Here is a 13505-nt window from a genome sequence, read left to right as displayed (position 1 = left end):
GCAGCACTGGCTTTCGTAGTTTCTTTGGTGGAAGGTCATCCGGGAGCTGGGTTGATGACTTCTCTTTTGCCGCGGAATATATAGTCGAGTTTGACAACGCACACTGTCGGGCTAGTGGTGCGAAGACAACACGACAGCGAGTGGAAAGGTCAAGCGCGAACTGACACCAGTTACGAGTTCGAGCTTGTCCTGCGTACGCCTTGCTGTCACGTTATTCCTCGCGTGGATTTCAGTGCTCAACGTTCAAGTATAGGCCGCAACCGCCCATCCCTATATAGCGCTATACTCTCTACACTACTTTCTCTCGTTTCACACGCCGGCTTTTAAGTAACGACTAACTGCAAAATTAATCTACGACTTCTATGACTTGTATGAGCCCCAACATTATTGCAACTTACTTCGGTAGTTTTTGGGCACGCTTGCAGCACCCGACTTTGTGACGCAGTTAGCGAAAAGCAGCTCGGTTGTATGCCGCGGTTTCGCGTGTGCTGAATCTTACTGGGACAAGTTGGTGACGCGTTCTCTGGGCGCCCAAATTATTGTTATTAATTTCGTAACTTTTCGGGATACCCTTGAGGCATGCTCGCCGCGCCTGGCGTTGTGAAGCTGTTGGCAAGAAAGCAAGCCGGCCATGGTGACAGTTAGTTTGGCGTGTACTGAATTTTAGTGGGAGAAGTTTGTGACGTTTTTTATGTCCCTGCAACAACGTATACCTTCTTTCGGTACTCGCGCTTGTCAAAAACGCGACGAGCGATTGCCAAGGGTGATATAACACGGAAGTGTGTTGCTTGCGCTGGCAGGACGCGTAAAGGATAACGCAGAGGAGTTCAAAAACCAAGAACTTGACAATTCTAGAATTGTCTTCTGAGCGAGTGAAAACAGGCTTCGCACCCACCAATTTGTCGTGAGTGCGAATAGAAGGCATTCTGCGAGCGTGTATCAGGTCTGGCTGAGGGCCTGTGTTGCGGCCACCTCTTCGTGTGTACTTAGCGTACCATCGCGTCGACTGAGGCCAAGTTGTTTTGGAAACGCGCAGTCACCCGTGTAATTGTGCTCTTAAAGTGCAGGAAATAATGCCCGGGATGGGAGAGATGCCTGAAAATCAGATGTTTTCTTGATATTTTACGGCATTGTTTGGGAGGAGTTTGTTTACTACGAAATGTATGTAAAAGTGAATTTATCTGTAATGCCACCCATTCACCGGTTACGCACGTTTCGCCTCTACACGCAATATTCCTGTTAGGTCAATATACCAAAATGATACATGCTTGTAATTTACTTTTTTTCAGATGGCATCCGGTGGAGCTTCGTACGGCAACGACTGCTGTTTACCTGGTGCCACAACTTTGGATGAATGCACAAAACGCCCGGAATGAGCACTTATCTAGAGCAAAATAAACATTTCGTCATTTCAGAAGACATCTTGCGTTTACATTATGAAATTGCACGTGGCACAGATTTGGTGGAGGCTTGTAAAGATCGTTCGCAATCCTTTTTACTGAAAGAACGATTCCGCGCCAAGGCAGTGCGTGGTTCAGCAGCAGAAGCGACAAAAAAAAAAAGAAGATGAAGAAAATGCCGCGCCGATCAGCGGAGTTGACGACGTGTACTAGGGCGGGGGGGGGGGGGGGGTGTAGTATTCTCTAAAAGTCCACCTAGTGGACTGTCCATTTCGGCCGCTGCTGATTGGATGCAGCTGTACGAGAGAGGAGGAGACGAGCGGCCCCAGCCAATCAGCAGTGGCCGAAATGGACAGTCCACTAGGTGGACTCCTACAGAACACCTCCCCAGCTGGCGTTCAAAACGCGCGCGCCCGAAACCTGAAGGTGTTAATCCCATCCGCTTGGTGCGTTACAGTCGATTCGGCCGCTGGGTACTACGGTAGTGTCGCTCTTGTTGAATCTATTTTTCTATGGCGTGCTCCAGCACCCTCGGCCGCGACTTTACAATTGCAAGTAAGTACAGCGAGGCGTGTCACTTGCGGAGGCGCCGGACGTTTGCGCGCGAGTAGTGGGTGCGAGAGGGAAAATGTGGGGTCTTTTGCTCCTTGAGTATATGACTCTGCCTAGGCACTACGGAGAAGTTTCTTAGTGTGTGTTGTATGCGTCTGTCCCTAGGCGTGCCGGCATTGCGGAGTGGGGTCGAGTTTGTTTACGCTCGGACGCTAGCTGACGGCGCGGTGAAACGGCTGATAACATCGCAGATGTTTCCATGGGAGCAGTAGAAACTGTGTAAGAGGCCAGTCCGCATATATTGACTATCTAGAAAGCAGAGCGCCTTAGCAACCGCGGTTGAACGCGAGTGACTGAAAGGAAAGGACGGCGGTCAAGCTGGACGCGCCTGTAACCGCTATGAGAATACGCCGCGCCCCCTTAGCGTGTTTTACGCCAACAGAACCTAACGTTAACGCTAAGACAGAAATACAATGCTAACGACGTAACCATTGTGAGAATACGCCGCGCCACCCTAACGGCTTTTACGCTATCCTAGCCGAGCCTATCGTTAACCTAGCCCAGCCTAAGCTAACGTTAACCTAACGTGGCCGAGACGCAAATACAACCCGCACGGCGTAACCGCTGTGAGAATACGCCGCACCACCCTAACGCCTTTTACGCTAAGCTAACGTAACCTAAGCTAACCTAACGTGGACGAGACGCAAAGCCAATAATCCTCACGGTGTGACATCAGGCAATCGCGTTCAAGCGTGGTTGCTAAGGCGCTGTGCGTTTATTTCACTCAAAAATGCTCCTGAAAAGTCCAGGAGAGCATGCCCAGCCTCTACTACGGCCCCTATCGCACCCCCGAGAAATTAAGCGTTCTTTTTTTTTGAAGGTTGTTGTTGGAAAGTTGTAATCCGGCATGACTGGCTCAGCACCAGCGCCGCACGCGCCAGAAAGTCTGTCCGACGCACCTTCGCATATAGCGATCAATCTCCAAATAGGGCATCAGTGCACGCTGCTTCACCTATTTTACCCCGCCGGCAGCCAGCGTCCGAGCGTAAACAGGCACGCCTAGGGACAAACGCCTACAACACGCACTAAGAGACCTCCTCCGTAGTGCCTAGGCAGAGTCATAATATGCAAGGAGCAAAAGCCCCCAAATGTTCTATCTCGCGCCCGCTCTTATATACTCGCGCCTGCGCACAAACGGCTGGCGATCCCTCAAATGAACGTCTCATATTGAATGCGGGTACCGTGGGTGACGCGTTTCCCATGGCTCGCCAGGAGGAGCTTGTGTATCGAGTAGGAACGGCAGACTTCATCACTCTTATCGATCTTAGGCGGCGTTATTGGCATATTCCCGTGGATGAGGAAAGCCAAGACAAGACAGCGTTTGCGACACATTTAGGCCAATTCGCATGTCATGCCATTCGGGTTAAAGAACGCTCCCGCCACTTTCCAGCGGGCAATGAATGTTCTCGAAGTACATCAGGAATATTCTTGCGCGTATCCGAATGACATAGTAGTGTTTTCTAGAACGTAGACCGACCATTTAGAACACCTCGAGCATGTTCTAATCGCAATGCGCGAAGCAAGCTTGACAGCAAATCTGCAGAAATGCCAGGTCGCGGAACATCATATAAAATACCTGGGACCTGTCGTATAGGCTCAGGGCAACATGTTCCAGACCCGGAAAGGGTCAGGGCCATCCAGGAGCTACAGAGACCACGAACAAAGCGCGAACTCAGGAGCGTTTTGGTTACGGATATTACAGAAATTAAGTAAGATATTCCGCGGAGATTGCTAAACCACTAACTGAATTGAGAGGGAGGAAGGTGCCGAATCAAATCCCCTGGGGCGTGGAGGCGGACCGGGCATTTAACGAGTTGAAGGAAGCCCGGTGTAGGGCGGCGATGTCGACTCCGCATTCCTCTAAGCCGTACTGGCAGTTCACATATGCGTCTGCAAACGCCGCGGCCGCTTGCTTGGCTCAGATGACCGAATCGGGTGAAGCGCAGCCCATATCATTTGCAAGCCATCGCTTTAACAGCTCTCAGATGAGATGGACAACAATAGAAAGGGAGGCATTTGCTGTAATCTGGGACCTTCGTAAATTCGACACGTAGGTCTACGGCGCCCGAATAAATATCGTGTCTGATCACAACCCCTAAGCTACTTTAGTACAACGCACCCCGCGGGCGCCAAGCTTGTCCGCTGGGCGCTGGCACTACAACGGTACAACGTCACCGTCAGCCACAGAAAGGGGACGGAGCACGCGAATGCCGACGCATTCTCGCGTCTCACGAGAGCCGATTGGGTGTCTGAGATAAGGCGTGCAAGGGACGAAATGCAAGAGTAGTTCGCCCTGTGGTCTCTGGCAGCTGCACCCGGGAGTCACCCGGAGAGACTGCATGTGTTTTGACATAAAATGTACTTAGCAGTGCTTGATATTATGTCATTACGGTGTGTTTCTGTTATTAAGGTTGTGGTGCGCATGTACGCCATATTCAATGCCATGTTTTGTGTTTCATTGTAAATCTTTTCGTGGTCATAAGGGCGTTTTCATGTAACCAATTCCTCACTTCTAATTTGATTATTCCCTTTTGTGGTATTTCCACTTATGTGCATGCATCATTCACGATGGCATCTTGAGTTAATCGTGCATTACAACCAGTAAGATTGTAATAACGATCTTGGGTGCGCGGTGTAAGGTCGTTGTGAATGTTCGCCTTGGTTAACTCATGGATGCATTCTCTTTGTTTGGTTGAAGTGTGTGCTTGCTCGTCTTCTCTGGGGTTCTCTCTGTGTTTGTGTACATGTTGCCTTGCAATGTTGTGCTGTTGACTCGCACCCGAGCCAATGCCTGAGAACGCCAGCTTTGGGAAGACGGTGGCCGGACGTGTTTGGGCCAAAAAGGGAGCGGCAGGAGTTCTCGCGCACTGGTTCTGGCGAGCGCCATAAATCGCACAGCGCGCGGCATCTGGAGAAAGGAGTTTTTGGGGAGTGTTTGGGTCGGGCTGAGGCGGCGCAGGTGGCTCGGGTGGTTCTAGTGGTGCCCACCGCCGGTGTGAGTTACGCAGCCCAGACACATGGTTCCGCGGCGTCCCAACCAATGAGTCCCAGAGCGAGAAGCTCGTCTATCTCCTTGGCTAATTCCTTCCGGTACGCGATACGGGTGACCCATTTTCGGCATGTACCCCCCACATAGTAGAATTCGATGCTTACCTATCCGCGAACTTCCTGGTAGCCCTGAAAACACGTCGTTGTAGAACCGGAACAACGCGCGTATCTGTGATTCCCGGCTTGACGACAAGTGCTCTGTCGCAGTGGCCGGTAACTCACTGTCCAACTGTTACGTTAGGGATTGGCTGCACTAAACTTCCCCGAAGTCCTCATCGTCGAGGAAGATAACGCTCGTGAGCCCTATGCTCGCGTGATAGGGTCAAACGAAGGTGGTTAGCATGCACGGTTCTTCGTTTCCCGCCTTCCACGGTTATCTCGTAAGAATTTGGGCGCGGTTTTGCAAACACCTTATACGGTCCGTACCACCTCGACTGTACTTTCCCGTGCTCGCCCATGCGAAACAATAGGACATCGTCACCGATGTCGAACGTCTTTATTCGGGTGCGGAGAGTGTACTGGGAGGCGTACGCGTTGTTGTGTCCGGCGGCCGTTCATGAGGGGAGGGGGGCATGCCACTCCGGCGACATGCAGTTGTTAAGCTTCATGCTACGATTCTTCACACCTGTCAGCCGCACAAATTAGTACGACCACGCCGGAATCGGAGTCAGCGGACGTTCCCTCTCTTTCACTGTTTGTGCCAAGTGAGGTGCGTGCGTTTCCGACCAAGCTCCCTTCGGAGGAAAGGGCAACCGACCTCCTGACGCCATCGGTTTCCCGATGCCCTCGGTATACCGACGCCATCGGTCACCCGACGTCATCGTTTCCCCGACGCCGGAATCGGTCTCCTGACGCCATCTGTCTCCTGACGCCGGATTGGTGGAAGTTATGAACAATGACGACGCAGGCATAAAAAGCGCATCCAGACGGCTGGGAGGAAGAGCACGCTCGGAAAGAGTGTGACATACGGACATGCTAAGACGCTACCATAGTGTGCTCCTATAGTTGGTGCCGTTTTGTAAATCTCAACCATGTACTTTTTTTAATATATTCCTTTTTTTTCATTCTCTTAAACGTCGCTCGGAATCATTTCTCCCGGCACCTGGCACGGCACCATCCATGGCAACTTCGTTGGCCGCACGGACCATGACTTCACAACAGTGGAAGGCAGCGGTGAGATTGACCTCACGGAATTTGGGACGTGCCGACTTCACAACAGCATCTTGCTGCTTGGTAGCCGTCAGTCCTGCGATTTAAGCAGCTAGCTGCAGCGCTGCTCACGCAATTTCTCTAGGTACCGAGATGCTGACTCTCAGGTTATCTGGTATGTCGGTCTCCCCTGTCCAGCTTTCCTTCAGTATCGACAGCGGCCCAGTCAGGCTTCTACCAAACAACATCTGAAACGGGTAAACGCCTGCTGTGTCATGGGGCACCTCCCTAGACGCCCAGAGCAAGGGCACATATTTGTCCCAGTTTCGCCTGTCTCTCTCGATCACATGAAACAGCATATTATTAAATATGCTGTTCCATCTCTCTACGTACCCGCCGCGGTTGCTCAGTGGCTATGGTGTTGGGCTGCTGAGCACGAGGTCGCGGGATCGATTCCCGGCCACGGCGGCCGCATTTCGATGGGGGCGAAATGCGAAAACAGCCGTGTACTTAGATTTAGGTGCACGTTAAAGAACCCCAGGTGGTCGAAATTTCCGGAGTCCCCCACTACGGCGTGCCTCATAATCAGAAAGTGGTTTTGGCACGTAAAACCCCATATATTATTATTATTATCTCTCTACGGAGCTTAAAAGGACGTCTTGTTGGGCGAGTTGGTCACAATTCATCTTGAGTACTAGGCGCGAACACCATCAAGAAACAAGCAAGGAGATGGGACAGAGCGCCACAGGAGACGGGAGGCGCTCTGTCCCGTCTCCTTCCTTCTTGTGTGTGTTCGCGCTTAGTACCCAAGATGGCTTTACGGAGCCATTACTTTCCGGATGCTCTGGGGTGGTAAATCGCGGAGAGCTCCCGATTCGCTCGCAAAAAATCTGCGTCATCTGTGCAGCAAAATTAGTTCTTTGATCGCTGCAGATTGCCTCAGGGACACCGGGCCGCGAGAAAATCTCTAGCAGCGCATCACATGTCTTTCACGCCGTAATCGATTTCAAACACACCACTTCTGGCCATCGGGTATGCAAATCCATTACACACAGAGCATATCTGTGTCCACGTGCCGATGGTGGGTTCAGTGGTCCAATTACATCAACGTTAGCTACTTGGAACGGGTAGCTTGGCCGCGCGAGTGGCGTGATCGGAACACGGTCTATGACCTTACGGTCACACCGGACCTGACAACCGTGGCATGTCTGCCAATGTTGCTTAATGTTTCTGTCAACGCCAGGCCAATAGAAATACATCCTTATCCGATTGGCTGTTTTCTTTATTCCGAGATGCCCACCCACCCCATGGTGACTCAAATGGGCAAGGAGCAGAACCTCCTTCCTTCTCTCACCAGGCAGAACTAGCGGCTCATAGACCCTGGCGGCAATTTTGACCTTGTGAGAAAGCAGTCAGTCGCGAACAAACATTCCATGGCTGCTTGCTCTACCTTGTTTCCATGCATCGACCAGTCTCGGATCTGCCCTCTGCGCCTCCCGAAAGGCCTGATTTTGCTCTGTTCTACTAGAGTCAAAGCACGCCTCTCCCTACACCACTAAGCAAACTTTGGCAGCTCGGTCTACGTTTGCGCTCGTAGCGGGGTCGCCTAAGCTCTGCTCCTCTCCCCAAATATCGGAGGCGAGGTCCAAACCAGCCTGGACCACTCGCCCGCTTTCAATACCGGCACATGCTTCTTTAATTATGTACCATGCCTCCACCGAGAGCAGACAGTCAGCGTCGTCCGTCGCGAATTCCTCAGCAAACTCGCACATTACAGGCACTTCCCCTGCTATGTGAACACTCCCGCCCGCATCCAGCCTTAGCACAACGCGCACCAACTTCGCCACGACTTTTGTGCCGAAAGCTGCTACCAGCGTCACATTTTCTTTCTGATGTCTCACGCTTTCGGGCACGGCGCTTTCTCTGAGCGAGAGACACCGCCTGTTGACGGCCGGCCACCGCTTCCGAATTCTGGTCTTTGATAACCCGGTTCACGGTTTTGCCCTGGGTCGCCACTTTCTTGGGGCAGTTTGGCGCGTAGTGCGGTCCATTGCATACAATACACGCGGCCCGCGTTTTCTGCAGAGCGGCTCCCTTGTTCGCCGACGGCACACAATGTGCAACAAAGCTCGTGTCATTTGTTGTGCTCGCTGCGCGCCCGTATTCTCCAGCTGTTTTCGACGTTGTCGCTTGCCTCCGCGCAGACCCCCTATCCTCGATGCCTTCGTATGCTTCAACGAACTTTGCAACTTTGTGTGGCGTTGTCCACCCGTTACCCTTTTCACGCTTAACGTGTTTCAACGCTTCCTGGCTCGATGTTTAAGTTGGTCGGCGACTTGAAGCGCAAACAAACTTTCGAAAGTTTTTACGTTCCGCGCCGCCGTATAGAAGGCATAATAGCTCTAAAGCCTAGGTGAAAAATGCGGCCAAGTTTCGCCTCGCATCAGTGTTGCAAACCGGAACTGTCTGAGATAATCGCCCGGCGACAGCCTCAGCTCGGACCTCCCCCCCCCCCCCCCCAAAAAAAAAAATATTCTCCTTTACGTTACTGCAGCTATTGAGTTCGTCAGTCGACAGCTTCGAAAAAAAAAAAATGTGCCGAATCCTCCCTGCGATCAGCGGCAGTACCAGGTGGCTTTTGATACTCTCGGGTACTCCGTACGACCGAAAGAGGCCCTCAATGCCCTCCAACCACACCGGAACCTCTGGATCCGATAGGATAGGAGTAAGAAGGCTTCTGAGCATTTTGGAAAAACGACTTAGGGCCCCCTCACGGAATTCCCGACGAATGTTTCGGAGCTCTATCATCTATACTTTCACGCGTTTGAAGCTGTCGTGTTCTATGCTGCTAAATTTGCAATTGAATCTTCAAACGTTCCAATTCCATTGAGGCTATCTGAGTTTCGTGTTGAAATTCTAGTTCTTGCTTGTCTGCGCCTGTGCCCGACCCCACCTCATCACTCGGCCCCGTAGCTTTCCCGTCAGTACTCATGATCAGCACCCACTAGTCCCCCATTACAGCTAGTGGTCTCTGTGCACCACGCAGGGAAGCCACCCACCTTGTTTCCATGTCCCTGGATGCCGATGAAAGGAGTCGCTTTTCTCCGGTCGTCACCACCACGCAGCTTTCCACGGGTTTCCTCTAGTACATCAGAGGGTGATGCAGTGCGGCCACTAGTCTATCAGTGCGTTGCACTGTGCGATACGCACTCACAAGTCCATTAGTGAGCGCTCCCCGTGCGTCAGTCCGTCGACGCACTGTCTGGGCTCGGTTCGTCGGCCCGTTGACGCGTGTCTTCGCTACTCGTCTTCACGTGAGCAGCACCCTCGCTTTCCGCTTCTTCGCCTGACCAGGCACAGTGATGACGTCGTCACAGTTTTGTGACGTAGTCGCAGTCACCTTCGCGAGTTCTGATCGGATCCCGCCTGTCTGCCGCTGCCGTGCGCCGAAGGCTTGCCGAGAACTGATGTGGTGTAGGGCTGCGCCAGTAAGTTCTTTTCTCTTCCTCCGCCGGGTTCTTCTTTCGTGGTGTTTTCGTTCGCTCTCGGCTTTTCCTAAGCCGCTGCACTGTTTTCTGCTTCGATATTCTGGGACTAAAGATGTTGGAGATTCATAATTTGAACTGAATTTATTTACAGACAGACATTAGCGGTTAAACTGAGTACATAGTAAATGAAGAATGCGAGTTCACATTAACGAATGCGGCTCAGCAAAGGCCTCGAGGCAGTCCGTCGATCCGATCGGGCACTTGGCGAGATCGGTCCGTTGTCTCTCAAGTGTCTCGTATTGCCCTCTTCCACAAGTTGTACCATCACCATACTCTACGAGATCACCTCATCCCCCATCCAATTTATGTATTCCGTCGTGTTGATCATCAGTACAAAGTCGGCATTTTGTCAAGCAACACAAAGTTTTTCACAATCGTTCCTGCCTAACCTCACGTGACTGGAACCATCTTCCCGCTGAAGTTGTAGGCCTTACTAATTATGAACAGTTCCGTGAAGCCTTAGCTAATATTGTATATACAGGTGCCATTTAAACACTCACGTAACCAACTGTATTTGTCTTCATTATTTTGTATTTACCACTCCCTTTCTGTAATGCCCTTGGCCCCGAGGGGTATAATAAATGAAATGAAATGAAAGTCTCAGACCACACTGTCCGCTCAGCCGCGCATATTCTCACCGACAGTCGCGGAACCATGTGTCCGGGCTGCGTAACTCACACCGGCGGTGACCGCCACTCGAACCACCCGAGCCGCCTGCGCCGCCTCAGCCCGACCCAAACACTCCCCAAACACTCCCTTCTTCAGATACCGCTATTGGCGGCGAGGAGTTACGGAGTCGCCCTCTATCGGAAGCGCCTCGATGCCGTAGTATGAGGGATCACGTGACGCGCTCCTCATAGGTTTTGCTGTCAGCGCTCACTGAAAACACCACGCGCGAGCTCTCCCGGACATTTCTGTAAGTACTTTCGAAACGAGAGAAGTTTCTTACTGTCTAAATAATAATCTTGGGCAAGCTGAAAGCACACAATTGTTTACAGCCACTATCTCTTTACCGAATACGTACAGTGAACGCCACTGCGCGCGGTCGCCGCGATGGAGTCTCCCGAACCGGCTTCTTGCGTGAAAGGTAGGTAAACGCCGAGAGCAAACTAAGTGAAATATGTTCTTATAGTGTTTGTATAACTAAATGGAGCGTAATAGAATGAAGCCTCAATGCAGCGATCGCGCAGATTCGCAGCGACCGACTGCGCGTCTGCATGCTTGTCCGCGCACTGTTTCGCTTTCTCCGCGCGCGCGTTTTCGCACCGTGCCATGAGCTTTAGGCCGCAGAATATGAGCATTTGACAGTATACAGGCAACCATTGTTGCGTGGGCGCTATCAGAGCTGTTCAAAAATAATTTCATTGTAGAGACTTCGACGCCTACGGGGACTGTGATGTGCCGTCGCGACGATGCAATCTTTTTTTTCTTCTAAATTCTTTGACCTTTCAATACTATTTTTCGAGTTGCGTCGCACTGTATGTTTATCGGCGTTCTCAGCGTGCAATTTCCCGCTGCTCCTTTTTTGTAATCCAGTGCATTAATTCATAACACAAACATGACTATATGCTATGCATTCTTTAAATGTGCTTCTCACCGCTGCCTTTCCACTCCACTGAACTTGGCAGGCTCTATAGTATCGACAAGTTCATAGACCAAACCGTCATGACATTAGTCGGGCAGCGGACTCAGGCGAGCGTCTCAGTGCGCGTTTTGAGAACATCGCAGACCGGGCGCCGTAGCAGAAATCTTCCTCGCGTCTGTGCTTGCTGCATACCCTAGTTGTAGCCGATGACTGCCGGTTTTATCTTTCGCGAGCCAAGCTTCACACAGGTTCTTGTCCTGCGGCTACGTGTGAATAAGGCCGACACCGGACTCCGTCACGTGCGTCCGGCCCTGCGGCACCGAGCAGTAGCCTACCATGTTGCGCGCCTTCAAAGGCAGCCACTACCTATTGTAGTGCTTTCAAGCGTTGTAAAGGAGACACTCGAAGCGGGAAAATTTCGCCACTAAATGAAAACCGCAGCGTACGAGGGAATTTAAACTCATTTTCAGCTCGCTTCGGCGCGCCCGAAGCAGCCGACGCGGCCGCTATGTCCACGTGATCCCTCCTAGCACGTCACGCCGACGGTGGCGCCAGCTTTTCCAGTGGTGGAGCTCGAGGCCAATAGTGGCGCTGTGCGATTTCTGGCACTCGCCATAACCAGTGCGTGAGAACCCCTGCCGCTCCCATTTTCGCCGAACCGCGTCCGGCCACTGCCTTTGGGGAAGTGGCCCGAGTGCGAGCCAACAACATAACATTGCAAGGCAACAGATACACAAACACAGAACCCCGAGCAAGCACGCTCTTCAACCAAACAAAAGGAATGCATACATGAGTTAACCAAAGCGAACATTCACAATGACCTTACACATGCGGTCGACTGTTTTCACTGAACATGGAAACTCTGTCTTTGCACAAGCAAGGGCTGCTGTTGCCTACAATCCGTCTCCACCAGGCAACGTAGCAGCTCGAGAATCATATATATACCCCCCTTCCCACTCTTGCGATTCAGATGGTTCGTCTGAATTTTTAAGCGCTTATCGACAACGACGTCAAAAGATTTCTCAATTTTGAAGCGAACGTTGCTAGAGATCTTCGAGTACACTCTAACTAAGAGCTTATCGTCTGCCCGCCGCACTTTTCGGCGACCGCTTTCAAGGATTGACCAGGCATTGGATCGACACACGCCGTCTGCTAGAGCACGCGGCGCGACAGAACTGTCAGTCATTATCGCAATTATCGTCTGTTACGGCGCCTGAGGGATTTGAATGATGATAGTGAAGGGCAGAGACAGTGAAAAAAAATAAGTTTTGATCTCTTTCAACGCACTTTGCGTACAGTTGCAATTGCTTACACGTTCAATTTTCCCGCTTGTTCATCCTCTTAACGTGTGCTGCCATGCAGCGGTGCAGACGTGCAACGCCACCAATAGTCAGACGCATTTCTCACCAGTGGCGCCCGGCCGTCATCCCAAAATGAGGCACGCTTTCGACGCCGGACGACACAATGCCCTATTATAGTGCACCATAGAGCAACGGAGCAAGAGCCATGACTGTGTATCCACTAAGACGCAAGTGCAGCTCACGTTTTGATTGGCCAGTCTTAAGAAACGTAACCCATGCAACTGACAATGTGAACGGCCAGCATTGTGAGCGACCTTATCGTACCCGCGATACGGGCTATACGACAGATGCGCACTTTGCAAACGTTACGACCGTAACCTGAACCTACCTTAACTCTTCTGAAACAGTAGCGTTGGTCACGATCGTTGAGCCGACGAAAACGGTTTTCCACTGGCAAAATAAACGTACAAGCGCACGAGATGCGATACGTACACAACAGATTGCGTTCGCTGACCACGTGTACTTGACGGCTGGGCTGTGGGCTGGGCTGGTCCTGGTATTTTCAGTATTTTCAAGCTACCCGGCTTCCGTAACACGTTTTCTGACCCAAGTGGCCAGCACTGTGGCCCACATGGTGGCCAGTAGAGAGGTGGTTTCCGGCGCACGTTAGGGCTCGAGTGAAGAGGTGAATTGCAACGTTCTTAGATATAGGTGAATAGAGATAAAAGTGAAGCGACAACCAACGCAAACTTGTTCTAGTGACGTTGGCAAAAATAACAAAGCAGAACGCGTAGTCAAACCAAAATTCACGTTATCTGTGACGTGCGACGCGGGTGTTTTGAAACGAACTAGCTCCGAGCGT

The 13505-nt window shown here is 51.6% G+C and overlaps 1 protein-coding gene across 2 annotated transcripts in view; it reads right to left on the bottom strand.

Annotated features, from left to right (window-relative positions):
* The window catches only part of Dip-B (Dipeptidase B), a 54508-nt gene extending 41218 nt beyond the window's left edge, over nt 1–13290 (bottom strand). The window contains exon 1 of one of the 2 annotated variants that reach the window (XM_070529510.1): nt 13136–13290. The gene's annotated coding sequence lies outside the window, so the exon portion shown is untranslated. Of the gene's footprint in view, nt 1–13031 lie in introns of both variants that reach the window. The other variant, XM_070529508.1, reaches the window with a different exon arrangement.
* Nucleotides 13291–13505: the final 215 nt, after the last annotated feature.

Source organism: Dermacentor albipictus, chromosome 1 (genome assembly GCF_038994185.2).
Source record: "Dermacentor albipictus isolate Rhodes 1998 colony chromosome 1, USDA_Dalb.pri_finalv2, whole genome shotgun sequence".
NCBI lineage: Eukaryota > Metazoa > Arthropoda > Arachnida > Ixodida > Ixodidae > Dermacentor > Dermacentor albipictus.
Note: the sequence above shows the minus strand (reverse complement) of the source record. Positions and strands in the feature narration are given on the sequence as shown.